The sequence below is a fragment of the Saimiri boliviensis genome, chromosome 7 (genome assembly GCF_048565385.1).
Source record: "Saimiri boliviensis isolate mSaiBol1 chromosome 7, mSaiBol1.pri, whole genome shotgun sequence".
NCBI lineage: Eukaryota > Metazoa > Chordata > Mammalia > Primates > Cebidae > Saimiri > Saimiri boliviensis.
In genome coordinates this window covers 67,269,587-67,288,433 of record NC_133455.1, presented here as the reverse complement: position 1 = coordinate 67,288,433, position 18,847 = coordinate 67,269,587, and the positions used below count along the sequence as shown (strand labels likewise).

The 18,847-nt window shown below is 45.6% G+C and overlaps 1 pseudogene; it reads left to right on the top strand.

Moving 5' to 3' along the window:
* Positions 1-2,939: 2,939 nt before the first annotated feature.
* LOC101045207 (thiol S-methyltransferase TMT1A-like) lies at positions 2,940-6,744 on the top strand (annotated as a pseudogene).
* The last annotated feature ends 12,103 nt before the right edge of the window (positions 6,745-18,847 follow it).

Sequence of the window (18,847 nt, the reverse complement as noted above, 5' to 3'; positions counted from 1 at the left end):
CCCCGGCCAGTCTCCTCCTGCCTCTCTATTCACAGGCCAGCACTAGGAGCCCACTCGGTGCCAGGCAGCGCACACAAACATCCTCTGGAGGGCTTCCCAAGGCACTGCCAACTCGAGAGGCTGCAGACAAGATTCCTGCCCGCAGGAATTCACAGTGCAGCCACGCATCCGGCCTCTGTCTCCATTGGCCTCACCAAGACCACCTTAGGAAATCCTGGGCAGAATTGTGAGGCAAGTTAATCCCACAGTCTTTCCCCATTGGTCATCTGCCCGCTCCAGACATAGGCTCCCATCTCCATAGCCCTGTGTTACACACACAGCCAAGCACACCCCCACTTTCTTCCCACTACCCTCCAGGCAGCCCCCAGTCCTCTTGCTTTGCCTGGCTCTGCTAAACCTGCCCTAGATTACTCTGTCCCCGCAGCCCCTGCGACTCCTTTCCCAGAGAGGAGGCATTCTGTTTGCCTCCTTGCTGTACTTTGAGAACTATTACTCATGGTCTATCCCCTAAAAACATGTACTCTGACTCATAAAGAAAAAAATATATTAATTTTTTTCATTATCTTGGAATGTGAATTGGAATGTGGCATATTTGTGAAAAAATAGAGATGTCCTAAATACTGTCCATAGGGAAGTGAAATGAATTGGTCAATTCATTTAATCCTGTGAATTGATCATCCACTGGAATACTGTTGGTTGAAAAGGAAATCCTTCATGTACTGATTGCGTTTTTAGCCTTTATATATTGATTGCACAGATCACTGTGGTTCTAAAACTCCTGTGGGCTCCTGCCATCCAGTTCCACCAGGCCTGCCTGAGGCTGATCTCTGCTGGCCCCACGCCCCCTCCTGACCGGGACTCCCTTCATGCTCACTGGGGACTCTGGCCCCTGGGTCCTGCCTCCTCTCCACCCTGAGTTCCCTCACTCAGTGCAAATGGCCCACCCCGCATCTCATCCTTAGAGTTCCTTGAGCTCCTCAATTCTCTGACTCACATCCTTTTTCTCTTGCCTATACCTGAGGTCACACTCTAGGTCCTAAACTGCAGGGCCATTGATAACAACTCTCACTGTCATGGATTCCTCAGCTACACCGATACCCCCAGTCCTGAACTTGCAGAGCCGTTGATAACAACTCTCACTGTGTGGATTCCTCAGCTACACCGGTACCCCCAGTCCTGAACTTGGCTGTTCCATTTTCTCCCCACACCCCACCCTCCTTTCACCTTTCTTTCCAGCTTGGGTTCCCTAACTTTCACCCTCACTCTCTCACCCCTGGCTCTTCAGTCCCCACCTGGATAAACCTCTAGCCCTATTCTGCCTAAACCTCAGACTCCTCTCCTCGAGCTCTAGCCTGCAGAGCATTAGTAGAGAAAGCACATCTTCAAGGTCTGGTGTGACCACCAATGCGGTCTCCAGCTCAGCGGCATCCGTTTTGCCACTGGGCACTTCTCTGGGCACTGCCTTTGGTCAGCAGTGTCTCTCGGGCCTCCTGGTTACTATTGCAAAGCTTCTCGACTCCCTCCCTATCCCCTACCCTCCACTCTCACCTCTCATCCTCAACAAAGAATCATAGCATCCTTCTTCACTGCGAAAATCAAGACTATCTGGTAAAAACTCCTGTACCTTCCTTTCCCCACCCTGCTACCCTTCCTCCCTCCCTCCAGCCTCTAGGGACAGACTCTCCTCCACCCCTGCCCCAGACACTGTTCTCTCTCACCTCCCCTCATACTGCAGCCCACCAATTGTTCCCCTTCCTGATACTTCCAACGCTTCTCTCTCCCCTCCTCTTCCTCTCCCTCTGGCTACTCGCCCCTTTCCCTTCATAGCTAAGTTTCTTGGCCGAGTTGGCTGCATGAATTTTACTGGAGCTGTGGGGGAAGAAGTCAAATGTCAGGAGCTGAGGTTTCAATGGGGAAAGGAAGGAGAAACAATGAGTGCCAATTACCAAATCTAAGCCAGTTCCGTAGGAAGAAGAGCTGGGATGGAAAGGAAGCTGGATGAAAAGCAAGCTAAAGGAAAAGATAGATTTTAGAATGGGGGAGACCGGAGCATGTAAGTTGGCAGAGGAGGAGACAGAGACATGTTTGAGATCTCTTAAACATGAGAGAGAGTGAAGCTAAGTAATAGAACAAGGTCCGGCGAGGTGGGTTTAAGAGTCTGGGTGAGGAGAGAGAGCACGGGGAGAAATGCCAGAATTAGGTGATGGGGAGGAAGGCAGCAAACCACACTGCCACGTGTGTACCTATGCAACAATCTTGCATGTTCTTCACATGTACCCCAAAACCTAAAACGCAATTAAAAAAAATAAGATAACAATGAAAAAAAGAAGAGTCTGGGTGAGGCCAGTCGTGGTGCCCAGGAGAGACACCTTGATCTCTACGACAAAAAGGAGGAGCTGATGGCAGCCAGCGATATAGCTATATATCCACAGGTGGAAAGGAGGCTAGTTCAGAGACGGCTTTACAGACTCTAAGAGAAGGACTAGTGCTGCTGCCAGGGGAAACAAACAACACTTTGTAGGTCTGTTCCCTCCAGCTTCTCTGCACCTGAACAACCTGCATACACTTTCTCTGGTCTCGTCCACGTGACAGTTACTCTCCATCAAGGAGATCAGTAGTCTCAACACTACGGTGCGGTGGCAGAAGGTGTGGACTCTTGTTTGACTCAGAATACCTCTTCCTAGCTACGTGACCTTGTAGCTGACCTCGGTGAGACTCAGTTTCTTCATCTGTAAAACAGGAACTCAATAGTGATTATCTCATGAGGTTTAAGTATGGAAGGAGGTAATGTATGCAATATACCTAAACCTCTCTGAACACATTTTAAAAAGCCAACAAACTGAAGCTGTTGTTGAAGTGATTATAGCAGATGGTCCTTGAGACATCTGCCATGTTTGTGGATATTCCTAGCCTCTCTTCCTGATGGGGGCCCAAGAAGAATGGGACTAGGGACATCACCTCCCTTAATTTGTCCCTTATTTGGCCACTACGTGGTTCTCAGGGAAGGGATTCTACAGTGTCTTACCTTCCCTCAACATGCTCCCCTCTTCCCCATACCTGTGCCTGTGGGTGCGCCTTCCTATACACTGACAGTCCTCACTCACCTTCTCTTTCTGGCCATTGGCATCCTGGCATTTCCCATGTACCTGCTGAACTTTCTGAGCTTGTGGAGCTGGATGTGCAAAAAATGGTTCCCCTACTTCTTGGTGAGGTTCTCTGTGATGTACAACGAACAGATGGCAAGCAAGAAGTGGGAGCTCTTCAGCAACCTGCAGGAGTTTGCGGGCCCTTCCGGGAAGCTCTCCCTGCTGGAGGTGGGCTGTGGCACGGGACCAACTTCAAATTCTACCCACCTGGGTGCAGGGTGACCTGTATTGACCAGAACCCCAACTTTGAGAAGTTTTTGATCAAGAGCATTGCTGAGAACCGTCACGTGAAGTTTGAGCGCTTTGTGGTAGCTGTCGGGGAGAACATGCACCAGGTGGCCGATGGCTCTGTGGACGTGGTGGTCTGCACCCTGGTGCTGTGCTCTGTGGAGAACCAGGAGCAGATTTTCCGATAGGTGTTCAAAGTGCTGAGACCGGTGAGTGAGCGGGGGAGGTGAGCGAAGCTGAATCAGTCTGCATCAGGACACCTGTGGGTTCAGGCACAGCTCACACTGAGGGCGACCTTTGACAAGACATTTTACTCATTTGCTTGTTCATTATTTATTCAGCAGACACTTTGAGAGATTTTAAGAGTGCTGACTATGTGCAACCACACGGTTTTCCTAGGGTGGGAAAATTGGTCTCAGAGGGCTTAAGTGAGCTACACAAAGACACATGGCTCACAAAAATGGCAGAGACACAGCTAAAACTGAGGCACCTTAATTTCTAGGCCAGGAATCTCAGCATGCTGCTCCACTGATGGCTTTTAGCCTGGTGTCTCCCAAATCCCATCACAGAGTCCAGTTTTCTAAAGGTGAGAATTACCAGTCCCCTGTAGTGCATGCCAGCACATCTCCCTTCCCTAACAAATAAAAACTTGTAAGTATGCAGAGAGCCATCTTTATTTGCATCCTATGTTACTCAGTTCTTACTCTGGGGCTTCATGAAGTCACCTACATGCCATTCTCTAGCCCTTTTCCCTAGTGACAGTCATTAGTCATTGTTTCTGGGTAGTGGGGAAAGCATACAGGGAAAGAATGTAAGAGATGGAAGAAAGCAGTTTCTCCGAAGACCTTGCTTATGTCACCATGGGGTGTCTTTGAACACTATTAACTTTGCAGTGTTTCTTACTTCATTATTTATAATTACGAAGGCAATTCATCAGGGCAGCCTCATCATTTAAAACAAGTCAAAAATTAAAGAACACTGGCCAGGTGTGGTAGCTCATGCCTGTAATCCCAGCACTTGGGGAGGCCAAGGCAGGCAATTACTTGAGCTCAGGAGTTCAAGACCAGCCTAGACAACATAGCAAAACCCTGTCTCTTCAAAATATACAAAAAAGAAAAAGAAGGAGGAGGAGGAGGAAGAAGAGAAGGAAGAGGAGAAGGAGGAGAGGAGAAGAAGAGCTGGGCGTGGTGGCATGCACCTGTAGTCCCAGTTACAGTTACATGGGAGGCTGAGGTGAGAGGATCTCTTGAGCCCAGGAGGCAGAAGTTGCAGTGAACCGAGATTGTGTCACTGCACTCCAGCATGAGTGACAGAGTGAGACCCTGTCTCAAAAATAATAATAATAAAATAATAATTAAAGAACATGGGAAGGAATTATAGCTACTCAAGTTTCCCCTCCCTGGTAGTTGGAAGTTTTTCTATCTACCACAAGCCTACTAATAGTTACTTTCATCTTTCAAGTTATATTTGAACCCATATTTCACTATCATCATACCAAAAGCATACAGTAATGTAATCCCCTCAATTTAGATCACACCTAGAGCACCTTTTATTTCTCCATCCTCATCCCCACAAGCCCCTCTATCCCAAATCCTGGGTTTGATGGGAATAATCCATCATTTTAGTTTCAAACTATTACTAAGGGTTTTTCTTCCTTGTCTTCTCTTTCAGAAACTCTTTCTAATTTACAGTAGTTGAAAATCACTTTCTCATCATTCATTTATTTAGTACACGCTTTGCTAGATTTATTGCTCTCCACTGTTTCTTGTGCTTTTTATCTTCCTCTATTGTGAGTTTTAAATTGTTTTATTGGTTTTTCAAATTTAAGTTTCTTTTTTTTTTTTTTTTGAGATGGAGTTTCGCTCTTGTTACCCAGGCTGGAGTGCAATGGCGTGATCTCAGCTCACCGCAATCTCCACCTCCTGGGTTCAGGCAATTCCCCTGCCTCAGCCTCCTGAGTAGCTGGGATTACAGGCACGCACCACCATGCCCAGCTAATTTTTTTGTATTTTTTTTAGTAGAGACGCGGTTTCACCATGTTGACCAGGATGGTCTCGATCTCTTGACCTCGTGATCCACCCGCTTAGGCCTCCCAAAGTGCTGGAATTACAGACTTGAGCCACCGCATCCGGCCTCAAATTTAAGTTTCAATTACCTAGACTACCTTCTTGGATAGTTTCCTTAGGAATCCTTCATAGGATATCTTTGTATATCTGAAAAGTCTGTCTTCTCTCCTCACGCTTAAATAGGATTTTGGTCATGATTCTTAGATCTGAGAACTTTCCCCAGAAATTTTGAGTATTGTTCCATGCTCCTTGGGCTTCCCAAGTTGCAAAAGACGCCTTCAGTGGCCTTCTGATTCTCTTTCCTTTTCAGGTAAATGGTTTTGTCGTTGGTTGTTTTTGCATCTGGAATTTTTTAGGATTTTTTTTCTTTTCCTTTGAAGTTCAGAAATTTCACAGCATGTGATCACGTCCAGGTCTCGTTTTGTGTTTCTAGGCACTCAAAGAATGCTTCTGAGCTCAAAATTCAAGTCTTCTCTGGGTCAGAGACATTTTCTTGCTCTGTTTCTTTCCTTATTGATTCTACTCCATTTGTTCCTTTCTCTTCTTCTGGAACAAATACTCACACACAAGATCTCCTAGCTTTAGCATCACCGCTCTTATCTTCTCATTCATCATTTCCATTTCATTATGTTTTTGTTCTGTCGCAACATAGTTTCTCCATTTGACATTCTAAATGACCTCCCCCATGGCCCAGCAGTATTTATTCTACATTTTACTTCCTCTGTTGAATTTTAAGTTTAAGATTTATTTTTTTTTTGATTGCCAAAAGCTTATTCTTATTTCCAGATCATTTCTTAGTAATATGCTGCTGCATGACCATGGAGGTTATATTTGGTGCTGTGGATTGTTTTAAAGTTCTGTTTTCTTGGTCAGGCACCATGACTCATGCCTGTAATCCCAGAACTTTGGGATGCCAAGGTGGGTGGATCACCTGAGATCAGGAGTTCAAGACCAGCCTGGCCAACATGATGAAACGCCGTCTCTACTAAAAATACTAAAAATTAGCTGGGTGTGGTGGCAGACACCTGTAATGCCAGCTACTTAGGTGTCTGAGACAGGAGAACCACTTGAACTCAGGAAGTGGATGTTGCAGTGAGCCAAGATTGTGCCACTATACTCCAGCCTGGGTGAAAAGAACGCAGCTCCATCTCAAAAAAAAAAAAAAGAAAAGAAAAGTTCTATCTTCTTTGTTCCGTTGTCCTCAAGTAGAAGGCACCTGTTTTACTGCTGATTTTCTCTTCCAGGCTAGCAGCACTCTGAAGAGTGAGGAGAACCCCCAAGTTATCTGGCTGCTCCAGGTATGAACAGATAAGCGCACTTTTCTCCCAGGTAAATAGAGTGAGTCTCTCTCTAGGGCAGCCAGCGTCCATAGATCTCACAGCCAGGGCTGGCTCCTTCTCTCGTCCTGAGAGAGTGGATTCACCCAACTCAGGTAACTCAGAGCGTCTTGGCTCTGCTAGACAAACAGGCTTCTCTCCCAAGGCCTTTGGCTCCAGGGTTCAAGAAACTCAAAGCCTCTGATGAAGCTGCTTTCAGCTCTAGCAAAAGACCAAACTTCCCCATCCACTGTCATTAGCGCATTAGCTTTTTATCCTGTTAGCTGAGTATCCTAGCACAATGAGGGGGAAAATGTCGCCTTTCTCCACTTCAGCCACCACTTTCCAATATGCTCCGCAGATAGATAAATGTCGATATGAATATATAGATTTTTATCAAAGCTATACATGCTGGCCAGGCATGGTGCTGGCTCACGCCTGTAATGCTAACACTTTAGGAGGCCAAGACAGAAAGATCATTTGAGTCCAGGAGTTCAAGACCAGCATGGGCAAATAGTGAGACCCTGTCTCTCCCAAAAAAAAAATTTTTTTTAAGACCAAAGTGGCATGCACCTGTAGTCCTAGCTACTCAGAAGGCTGAGGTCTGGGAGGATCACTTGAACCCAGGAGATAAGGGTTGCAGCAAGCCATGATTGTGCCTTTGCACAGCCTGGATAACAGAATGAGATCTTGTTTAAAAAAAAAAAAAAAAAAAAAAAGTTATACAAGTGTGGTTTAAAGAAGCGAACCATAAGACTCATTTTGAAAAATAACAGCTCTTACCTCCACACAATGTCCACTCCCCAATGGCAACCACATTCAAGTTTTAGCCTATTTTAAATTTTATATCCATATCTCTAAATAACATATTTATACTGCCACTTCTCAACTTCTTAGGTTTGAGCATTAACTATTGACTTCTCACTCTGCAAAGTAAGAATTTACTTCTCTTTAACAATGATCCCAAGACCACCACATCTCCCACCTCCCCTCATCCTTATAGAATTCTTTCATTAATTGATACTCAAAGCAAAGGGGCATAGTATACTTCACTTACTTTTGCAACCATTTAATCCATATGCTTCCCTACTTTTACTTTTCCCAGAGTTAATACATCATTCCAGAATCTCCTTCACTGATAGATTAATTGAACATATCAACTATTCTATCTGGAGCCATTTTTCCCAGAGTGTCTCCCGATTCCCACCTGGACTGGGTGCTCTCCAGACCTGATGCACTGTTCTCACCTTGGTACCTCATGTCACCATCATCAGGCTAGGATTCGTCTCTTGCAGGAGACTCTCTGTCTCCTACAGTCTATCTCTTCCTTAGTTTACTTTCTAGTTTTGATAGAGCATATCCTCTGGTAGCTTTCTGGGGTTTGTGAGGAAAATGTGTTGAGAGTACATGTCTGAATCTTTTTATTCTCAAGACTAATTCATAGTTTTGGCAGCCGTGGAATTCCGAGTTGTAAAATGCTTGCCCTCGATATTTTGAGGGTGTCCATTGCCTTCCAGCCACCAGTACCACGCTGAGAAGTCCGAAACCATTCTGATTCTAGATTTTTTTTTTTTTTTTTTTTTGAGACGGAGTTTCGCTCTTGTTACCCAGGCTGGAGTGCAATGGCGCGATCTCGGCTCACCGCAACCTCCGCCTCCTGGGTTCAGGCAATTCTCCTGCCTCAGCCTCCTGAGTAGCTGGGATTACAGGCACGCACCACCATGCCCAGCTAATTTTTTGTATTTTTAGTAGAGACGGGGTTTCACCATGTTGACCGGGATGGTCTCGATCTCTTGACCTCGTGATCCACCTGCCTCGGCCTCCCAAAGTGCTGGGATTACAGGCTTGAGCCACCGCACCTAGCCTGATTCTAGATTTTTTAATGTGAAATCTCCCCCCAGCCATAACTTTGTTGAATCTTCCTTGTCACCGTGAAATGTCTTGATCTTTTGGGGATTTAGGGGACTATTGCAATCAACAAACTTGTATCTTTATGTTCTGGAAATTTTCTCAGGCTATTTCTTTGAGTTTTCTTCCTTTACATTCTTTGTTTTCTTTTTCTAGAACTCTCCTCATTCAGTTGCTGGAACTAACTCCTGAACTGGGTCTCTGACTGTGTATTCTTTGCTCTCCTGTTTCCTAGCACTTTGTCTTTTTTCTCGACTATTTTGATTTCTTTCATATTCCCTTCCAAGTCTTTTACTAAATTTTGCATTTCCGCTATCCTTGTTTTAACTTCCTAAGGCTTATCTTGTTTTCTGACTACACCATTTTTATTGCATTTTGTTCTTGTTTCCAAGATGAAATATCTTCTTTTTCTCCCTGAGAATATTAATAAAAGGGAGAATATCAGTATTAACTAATATTGATAATTTCATTTTTATTTATTTTTACTTTATTTAAATAAATTTTAATATATTAATGTTTAAAATAATTTTTTTTATTTCCATCTTTCCACTTAGTCTCTGCTCACAATTTTTTATTTTTTTACGTTTTGGGTTGTTCTTGTTGTTGCTGTTTGTGGTCTAAGCTTACATGAGAGGCTCTTCTCTGATGAGGAGTGGCTTACGGATGACTCACGTTTCAGGGGGTATCACTGAAGCCTTGTTAGTCACTCCACAGGCATGAATGAGGCAGGTCAACCTTGGCGGACTAGCTAAACCGTTCACACAGAGAAATCACAGTGTCAATGTTTTGGGGGTTTCTTTCTCGGCTGGTCATGCACAGAGAAGAATTTTCCAAATCACTGCCTGGAATGTATAAGCTTGGCTTCTGGCTGTCTGAAAACAAAGTGAGGAAAGAGGATAGAGGGGTCTCAACATTCAGTTGTAAACTTTCACTTATTCTTTTATCTTTTCAGTCAAGTGTCTATGCCCTCAATAGGATGTACCATACCTTGTTACAAAGACCCTCTATCTAGCCATCTCCAGAGAATAAACTTCTGCTGAGGTGAGGATGAACAGAATTTGCTTATTCTGAGTGGCGAAAGGGATCCCAAGTTCCAATAGCTTATTAAACAGACTTCAACCAATCCTCAAGGATTTTTTTAAATCGACTTCTTTGAGGTACAATTTCCTCATGTCTCTGTGTACACTGTTAAATAAAACAAAAAGAACACATGTAGTTACCACAGGACCTCAGCCACTTGGGGACTCAAGGCCTGTCCTTTATCAGTCAGGTTCAATAGAAGAAAATACCCACATCAGTTACTTGAACGGAGAGAAGCAATGTAATTAATTATTAACTGAGGCTGGCACAATGGCTCACATCTGTAATCCCAGCACTTTGGGAGGCAGAGGCAGGTGGATCTCTTGAGCCCAGGAGTTTGAGACCACCCTAGGCAGCATTCCAAAACCACGTCTCTACAAAAAATTTTAAAAACTCATCAGGTGTGGTGGTATGTGTCTATAATTCCAGCTACTCAGGAGACAGAGGCAGGAGGACAGCTTGAGCCCAGGAGACAAAGGTTGCAGTGAACCAAGATCACGCCACTGCACTCCAGCCTTGGTGACAGAATGAGACCCTGTCTCAAAAAATAAATACATAAATAAGAATTATTAACTAGGTATAGAGTTGTTGACTGGGTAAGTGAAAGACTAACTCTAAAATATCACAGAACTAGCAGAAGTAGCTACCATAGCTAGTAGGGCTGTGGTGACAGAGGGAAGAAGTTAGAGGTTATAAAAACTTGAAAACTAGCCGGACGTGATGGCTCATGCCTGAAATCTCAGCACTTTGGGAGGCCGAGGCGGGCAGATCACCTGAGGTCAGGAGTTCGAAACCAGCCTGACCAACATGGAGAAACCCCATCTCTACTAAAAATACAGAATTAGCTGGACATGGTGGCACATGCCTGTAATCCCAGCTACTCGGGAGGCTGAGGCAGGAGAAAACCATTTGAACCCAGGAGGCAGAGGTTGCCGTGAGCCAAGGTCACACCATTGCACTCCAGCCCAGGCAACAAGAGCAAATCTCCATCTCAAAACAAAAAAAAAACTTGGAAACTTAGAGGAGAAGCCCCTGAAACTCGAACTTCTAAGTTGAGTTTCAGGGGTTCCTCCTCTAAGTTGGGTGCTAAAAGCAGGGCCCTGTGGGCCTGGGACCCAGAGCTCTAAGAAAGGGTATGAGATGGCTGGTGCTGGCATCTCTGAATGGGAGGGCACAATGAGGCTAATTCTCCAAGTGCAGGGAAAACTGCCAACTGGATGGCAGGGTGAAGACACACCGCTCACAGAAACAGCAAGCAGAGGGGACGCCCGCAGAAAGCAACGCCTTGCAGCCTCCCTCTGGCGCCCCCTATCTGCACATCCCAGCCAGGAGCCAGCTGACAAGGTGCACGTGAGCCATAGAGTGGACTCCAGCACCCCAAAGCTGAGAGTCTAAGCATGGGTTTGGAGCTAAGAGACAGTAACTTCATAACTGTCAGCCGGCAATGCCACCTAATCTGCATCACATTTTCCCTGAGCTGAGAGACCTACCCATTTTTTTTGGCATATATCCCCAGGGCTTCTCCAGCACAGCCCCTGAAACCATCAGCTGAGTCATGGGTTAGAGTGATTGAAGTGTCCCGGTTCTGGCTTTCTGGGGGAGTCATATCATACAAACAGCTGCCATTCCTACCATCATTCCTGGTACACAGCAGGTACCCCCAAATATTTCTTGAATAAAGCCAAGCCTGTATTAAACTATGTGCTGATTAAACCAAGATTCTTTTGCCTAAAAAAAGCATCAACTATTTTTTTAATAATAATATGCTATTATGGTTTAAGTCTGGCATTCAAATTAGGGCAACCCTTTAGAAAAACAATCTGGTTAAAAGCCATATCCATGAAGATGTTAATCATGGTGCTATTTATAGAGTGAGAGATAGTAGCTCACGTGTCCGACAACAGAGGCATGGTTACGTTGTGAAACCATCTCTCATTAGCATACTGCGTCTGCATGTAAAATCAGAGTTACGGGACTAGTGGTGTACTATCAAAAAAAATACTTATGCTTTGGGGTGGTTGGATACCACAATGGGTAGAGCAGAGATTTCAGAGTCAAAGCTGTCTGGGTTCCAATGCTAGCTCTATTGCTTATCCGAAGTACAACTGAGACTCCTTGAGCCTTGGTTTCTTTATCTTTCCTGTATCAGGAAAATGCCTACTTCCCAGGATTATGTTAAGGATTAAGTGAGAAAGAGAAAGCAAACTATACAAATCTTGGTACATGCCAGGTGTTTTTTAAGCCATGAATGTTTTTATTGTCTAAAGTAAATAAGCAGAATGGAAAGAGGTAGCAGCATTACATTTACAATTATGCTTACAAGAAAAACAGGTGCACTGCAGGAAAAAACTAAAAGGAAATACATTTAGATACTAAACAATGATTGTATTGAGGGCTGGAATTATGATTGACTCCCTTTCCCTGTTTTCCAAATTATGTCATAATTCAGTATATATATATTGGATCTCTGCCCCCAGCTTCTGACACAGAGCTCCTAAACCCTTGTAATATCCTGGGTGATGGGATGCTAGGAGCACCTTTTGTTCTAATATTTAGTCTTCGATCCCTGTTCCTGACACAGGGCTCCTAATTTCCTGGACAATAGAAGTAGGGTTTTTTTTCTAATGAGCTGACTGCTGGGGGGCTCCTGGATAGTATCAGGATAGGGGCTGGTCATAAGAAAGGTCAATGTCTGATTAGAAGCTTGGAACTTTCAGCCCCATTCCCCACACTCTGGGGAGGGGAGTAGAGCTAAGGCTTGAGTAATAATCTATCATGCCTATGTGATAAAGTGTCCATAAAAGTCACGCCTGTAATCCCAGCACTTTGGGAGGCCGAGGCAGATGGATCTCGAGGTCAGGAAGATTGAGACCATCCTGCCCAACATGGTGAAACTCTGTCTCTACTAAAAATAGAAAAATAGCTGAGTGTGGTGGTGCATGCCTGCAGTCCCAGCTACTTGGGAGTCTGAAGCAGGAGAATCACTTGAAACCGGGAGGCGGGGGTTGCAGTGAGCCAAGATGCACTCCCGCCTGATGATACAATGAGACTCTGTCAAAAAATAAAATAAAATCCCTAAACTACAGGGTAGGCGAGCATCCAGGTTGGAGAATACATCCACGTACCAGCGCCAGGAGGGCGGTGCGTCACAACTCCATGAGGACAGAAGCTCCTGCACTCAGGACCCTTCCAGACCTCATCCTCTTTCCTCTTCATCTGGCTATTCATTTCTATCTTGTACAACCTCCTCTATGATAAACCAGCAAACCTAAAGAAAGTGGCTTTGAGTTCTGGAAGACATTAATTATTGAACCTAAGGAGGGAGTGGTGGGAACCCTGGATTTGTGGCCAAACTAGACAGAGCTGTGAGTACCCAATACTTGCGATTGGCATCTGAAATGGGAGCAGTCTTGTGGGACAGAGCCTTTCACCTTCAGGCTCTTCCCTACCCTGAGTAGTTAGTGTCCAAACTAAAATCGTGGGACACACAGTTGGTGTCTGCAGAGAACTAGGGAATTGTTTTGTGTAGAAAACCCACATATTTGCCGTCAGAAGTGTTGGGCGTAGAGAAATGGTTTTCCTTTGCATACATTATTCATGAAATTTCATACTTTAATAATGGCAAAACAGGCCGAGCACGGTGGCTCACTCCTGTAATCCCAGCTCTTTGGGAGGAGCTCAGGAGTTCGAGAATGGCCTGGGGGAACATAGAAAAACCCCATCTTCACACACAAAAAATTAAAATTACAAATAAAGTATCGTTTTTAATAATAATAATTTAAAATTTTAAAATTATTATTTTAAAATTTAAATGTGGCATGAGCCTGTGGTCCCAGCTACTCAGGAGGCTAAGGCAGGAGAATGGTTTGAGCTTAGAAGGCAGTGAGCAGAGAGCATGCCACTGCACTCCAGCCTGGGTGACAGAAGTGAAACCTTGTCTCAAAAAAAAAAAAAAAAAAAAGGCAAACCTATCATTTTAAAGAAGTTATAAGCAAAACATTCCAAAGATCAAGAAAAGCAATGATTCATTGGTCAGCAAAAAGTTCAAAGAGTTGCCTGCCTTCCTGAATAATTCAGTCCCAAAGCTATTAGGTGGAGCCGGGAAGGCAGGCATCATGCCGGGACATCAGCAGGGAGGGTGTTTGTCCCAGTAGAGACAAGATACCCATGCTGGCAGTGGTGGCTACAAGGAGAGACTGGGTATACACACAGGCATGATGGAAGACACGCTGAAGGAGTATGGCTTTATAAGTATGGAAAGGGAGGAACTGAATTAACCATGTGATCATGGGTTTGGTATTAGAGGTTTCAGTGTGGACTCAAGGCCTTCAAGATAGACAAGCAGGTAGACAGACAGACAGATAGACAGATAAACAGATACACAGATATAAATTGTGTGGATGTATATTTACATAAACACATAGATATGTACATATACATATATTTGCTAACTCCACTGATGATTTTATTTCCTATAGAATATTATTTATTCAATCAATAGGTATTATATCTTTTTTAATTAAAAAGTCTCATTCTTTCCATGTTGCCCACCACCCAAACAAGCCTTGGAGTTGCTGGTTTAGAATGTTAACGCTTAAAGGCAACATCCTATCCCTGACTCCAGTCCAAGAATCACTAACAATCTCTCCAAAGCAATAGGGGAGCTAATGCCAAGATCTCTGTTTTCTATATCCCATTCTCCATCAAGAGAAACGACTGTACCTTGGAGAAATGGCCAATGCCACGGGTGGGACAGGGAAAGCACAAGATGAGCCAGGAACATCTTCTTTCAGAAATCGAGGAAGTGCCTAAAGAATGGAGTGGGGGTCGCAAAAGGACACAGAAGCCTGCTGAAGGGGTGACCCCTTGGCCACGCTGGGAGATTTTCAGCGTCAAAATAAATAATGAGGCCAGGTGCTGTCACCCCAGCACTTTGGGATACCAAGGCAGGAAGTTCACTTGAGGCCAGGAGTTCAAGGCCAGCCTGGGCAACATAACAAGACTCAGTCTTAAAAAAAAAAAAAAAAAAAATTAGCCCGGCATAATGGTGCACACCTGAAGTCCCAGCTATTTTGGAAGATGAGACAGGAGTACTGCTTGAGCCCAAGAGTTCAAGGTGACAGTGAGCTATAATCACACTGCTGTACCCCAGCCTGGGTGGCAGAGCAAGAGCCGATCTCAAAAATAAATTAATTAACAAAAACAAATTACAATTAATAAAATAAAACCAAAATAAATAATGAGTACAATAAAAATCCTTTAATCTATACTAAGTTAAATAAAAATATGAATAAATAAATGCAGAGAAGAGAAAGTATTTTTTCTTTTATTATACTTTTTCTGTGCAGAAGATGCCAACTAATAAACGCAGAAGTATTAGTGAACTTGGCAACTATCACAGTAATAATTAGGCCAAGAAACATCCGTGATGCCAAAACTAGTGGGAGGAAGTTTGCTGAAGATCAAGATACTTAAGGATCTCTCCATAAAGTGCTTTTTAATTACAAAGAGGAAAAAAAGTAATTTACCTTGGAGAAGACTGGCATACACCATCTTAATCAAGCCATCAGAGTTAGCATCACCGGTCATAGAACAAATTGAGATGGTGCAGGCCCTGACAGGATGCCATAGGAAGAATACAGCATGGTGTCCATGATTTTCCTGCCGGAAATGCAGAACCAGAATCGATTCATGAAGAAACATTGGCAAACCCCATCTGAGAGATGTTCTACTAAATAACTGACGTGTCACCCTCACAAGTGTCAAGGTCATGGAAATCAAGACAGAGGAACTATTTTAGATTCGAGAGCACTAACCAGACATGACAGCCGCACGCAAGCATGCCTGAGTCTGAACTGGAGCCTTTGCCCTAAAGGACATCGTCAGGACAACTGGGAAAACTCACGGGGTCTGAGGACATTGCGATGGAATTCCTGGTGTTAATGGCTGCATTGTGGTTATGTGAGAGAGAGAATGTCCTTGTTTGTAGGAAATACACATTAAAGAATTCAGGAGTGAGGGGCCATCAGGCCAGCAACTTACTCCCAAATGATACAGGAAAAAAAAGTTCTTGCAACTTTTTCATAGGTTAGAAATTATTTCAAAGAGAAAAAAAAAAAAGTCCGAAAACTTTATTTTGGCTGTGGCTGAAAGCTCCAACTCTTCCTTTATCTTACTAAAGGCAAAGGCTGCAGCCAGTTCAGGCGGCCAAACCTGTTCATCCTGACTGTCTCAGGGCAGGTTGCCAGGTGCGGGCAGACAAGCACCTCCCCGTGCAGGGGTTCAGGCCCCAGGCTGGCCAGGGAGGGCTGGCTGCTGGCTGCGGGCCAAGGCTCCAGTGAGGAGCCTCAGCACTGAGCACTCCAGGAGGAGCTCGGACGCCTGTGGCCTCTGGGGCTTGGAATAGGAAGCAAAACAAATGGGGACTTTTCCTACCCTCCACTGGGACCAAGACCTTCTCATCAGGCCCTGATGGCTCAGAGAAGGAGGAGCCTGGGGAAGGGAGGAAGGGAGAGGAAGAGAGGGAAGAGAGGAGCACTTTTGCTCTCTGGTATTGTCACATTATCTATATACATATATATTTGTATTCATTTTATCTAAGTCACCAGATCCTGTTGTCCTTGGCCCTCTAGGCCGTCTCCCTACACTGTTTCCCCAGCAGGTTGGCAGGGCCCGGCTGGTGCAGTTGCCAGTGGAACCAGGAGAGGGCTGCCTTACAAACCCGTGTTCAGTAGCCCGTCACTAAGGGTTTCTGAGGTTTGTTTTTCCCTACAGCAAAGCTGCTGCTTCACTTTTTGCGTATTTTAACAGGTTCGATGTTTTCCCAGGATAGTCCCATAAATTTCAGAAGTGGAAAAGCAGTATTTGCTGACACATATCTTCTCCATACAACTGTGAGCTGCTAAAGGCAAGTGCTGTGCAAACTCACTTTTCTGCCCACTCCCTCCCAGTGCCTAAGAAGGCTCGGTCCACAGCAGGCACTCAATGAACGCTTTGGTTCTCTGTTCGGGTGTGTGTGTGTTCCTACACTGCCTTTTTCTGCACATCTGGGAGGCAAAGAGAAAATCCCATCACCACGACACTTCCCTTCATGTTTCAGCCTGCAAAGACTCTCTCTGAGGCACCTAATTCCTAAATAAGGCCGTTCATGTTAGTGACTGTCTAGAGCGGTATGCTTAGTTCCTGAGAGATGGGCAAGCTATCGTTATCTGCCATAAGAAACAAGAGAGACAGTGGCTCCCAGCGATAAGGAGCCGGGCACTGGGCATGTGCCTAGTGTGGCTGAAACATTGACTATTGCACAGCATAAGCTCGAGCACTGTCCATTGTACTGAATAGTCACAGTTTGCAGCAGGGGATGATGGACCCTGCTCAGTCAGAGGAGTGAGAAAGAGGGTTAAAATAGGAATGTCCACTCCTCAGATGTTCTCTAAAACCTGGTAGAAAGTGCAACTGGGTCCTCACTAGTGAGTGCGATGATCTAGATAAAGAACAGAGGCTCTCCAGAAATCAGAGATGGGCTCTGAACTGGCAGGCTAGCTTCAGGAGCTCTGATGGAGGTGATGGGGATCCCCAGGCTGGGCAGGCTCTAGGGCTGGGGGTTCTGTCCCCAGCAGCAGCAGCAGCAGCAGCTGTGAAGGCAATGCCTTCAGGGGCTTGCTGGATCTTTTCAAGCTGTGCTATCTGAAAAGCATCTATGCATCATACAGCCCACATCAACAACATTTCGGCCCACAGAGCTGGAATGCTTCATTCAGCCCCAGGGCCTTAATTTCTGAGATCCAGTTACTAGCAACAGGCATCGTGATAAGGTGGCAGCCAGGTGCTTGTCTGATCCTGCCTGGGTCCATCATCTGACCCCAGTGTGACCTCCCTCCTCTCCGACCTGGGCCTGACTCATGCTACAGAACAGGAACTCGAGGATCCCTGCTGCCCAGCCACAGTTGACTCATAGCTGGTCCAGGAGTTGCTCTGGAAGGGGCTCAGGACAGCTGTCAGCTCTCGAGGAGGACACACCTGTCATTTCCTGAGCACCTACCATGTGCTAGGTACCAGCACACCTCTGAGTTTCATTGGTACCATTATCTAGTAGGGGATTTCTGATCTTTCCTAGAAAGGGGGAAAGTGAGGGTCAGGCAGAAGTGAATTCAAAGGCCAATCTCCCAGCACTGAGCACAGCCATCCACTCACCCTCAGTGCATTCCCTGGGGCCAGTCAGCACTATCCCTGGGAACTGCTGTTTCTTTAATTAAAAAAAAAAAAAAAAATGGGCAGGGCATGGTGGCTCATGCCTGTAATCCCAGCACTTTGGGATGAGGCCAAGGCAGGTGGATCACTTGAGGTCAGGAGTTCAAGACCAGCCTGGCCAACATGGTGAATCCCATCTCTACTGAAAAGAAATACCAAAAAATTAGACAGGAGTGGTAGCACATGCCTATAATCCTAGCTACCTGGGAGGCTGAGGCATGAGAATCACTTTAACCCTGGAGGCAGATTGCAGTGAGCTGAGATTGTGACACTACTCTTCAGCCTGGGTGACAGAGCAAGACTCTGTCTCAAAAAAAAAAAGTGTAGAGACAGGGTCTCACTGTGTCGCCAAGGCTGGTCTCCAACTCCTGGGCTCAAGCCATCCTCCTGCCTCGACTTCCCAAAGCCCTGGGATTACAGGTGTGAGCCACCACACCCAGCCTCACTGTTTCTTCACTCATTCCTCCAGCCCACAGTTATCGAGGGCTTTTTCCCCTCTGCTTCACGGCCAGTCAGTCCCAGTAGGCAGACTTTGGCAGGCCCATCAGCTCTCCTGAAGGAGCCGGGCTTGGCTGGGAAAGGGGGCACTTGGACCCCAAGTCCACCAAGGCAGAGACGGGTGTCCCTACTCATCACAACCCTCTCTCAGCCATGGGGTGGGGCTAGCATGGCCTCCGTGGCTGCAGAGGGGTCTCTGGCCTGGACTGCTGCATCATCTTGGCCGCACACCCCTACACCCCGCAGGTGCTTCGGGGAGGTATTCTTGCTCTTCCCTGGCATCAGCCCTACAGTGGGTGAGCAGGTGAGGAGGCAGCGGCAACGAGACTACCTCTCATTCCTGTGGTTTCGGGTGCCT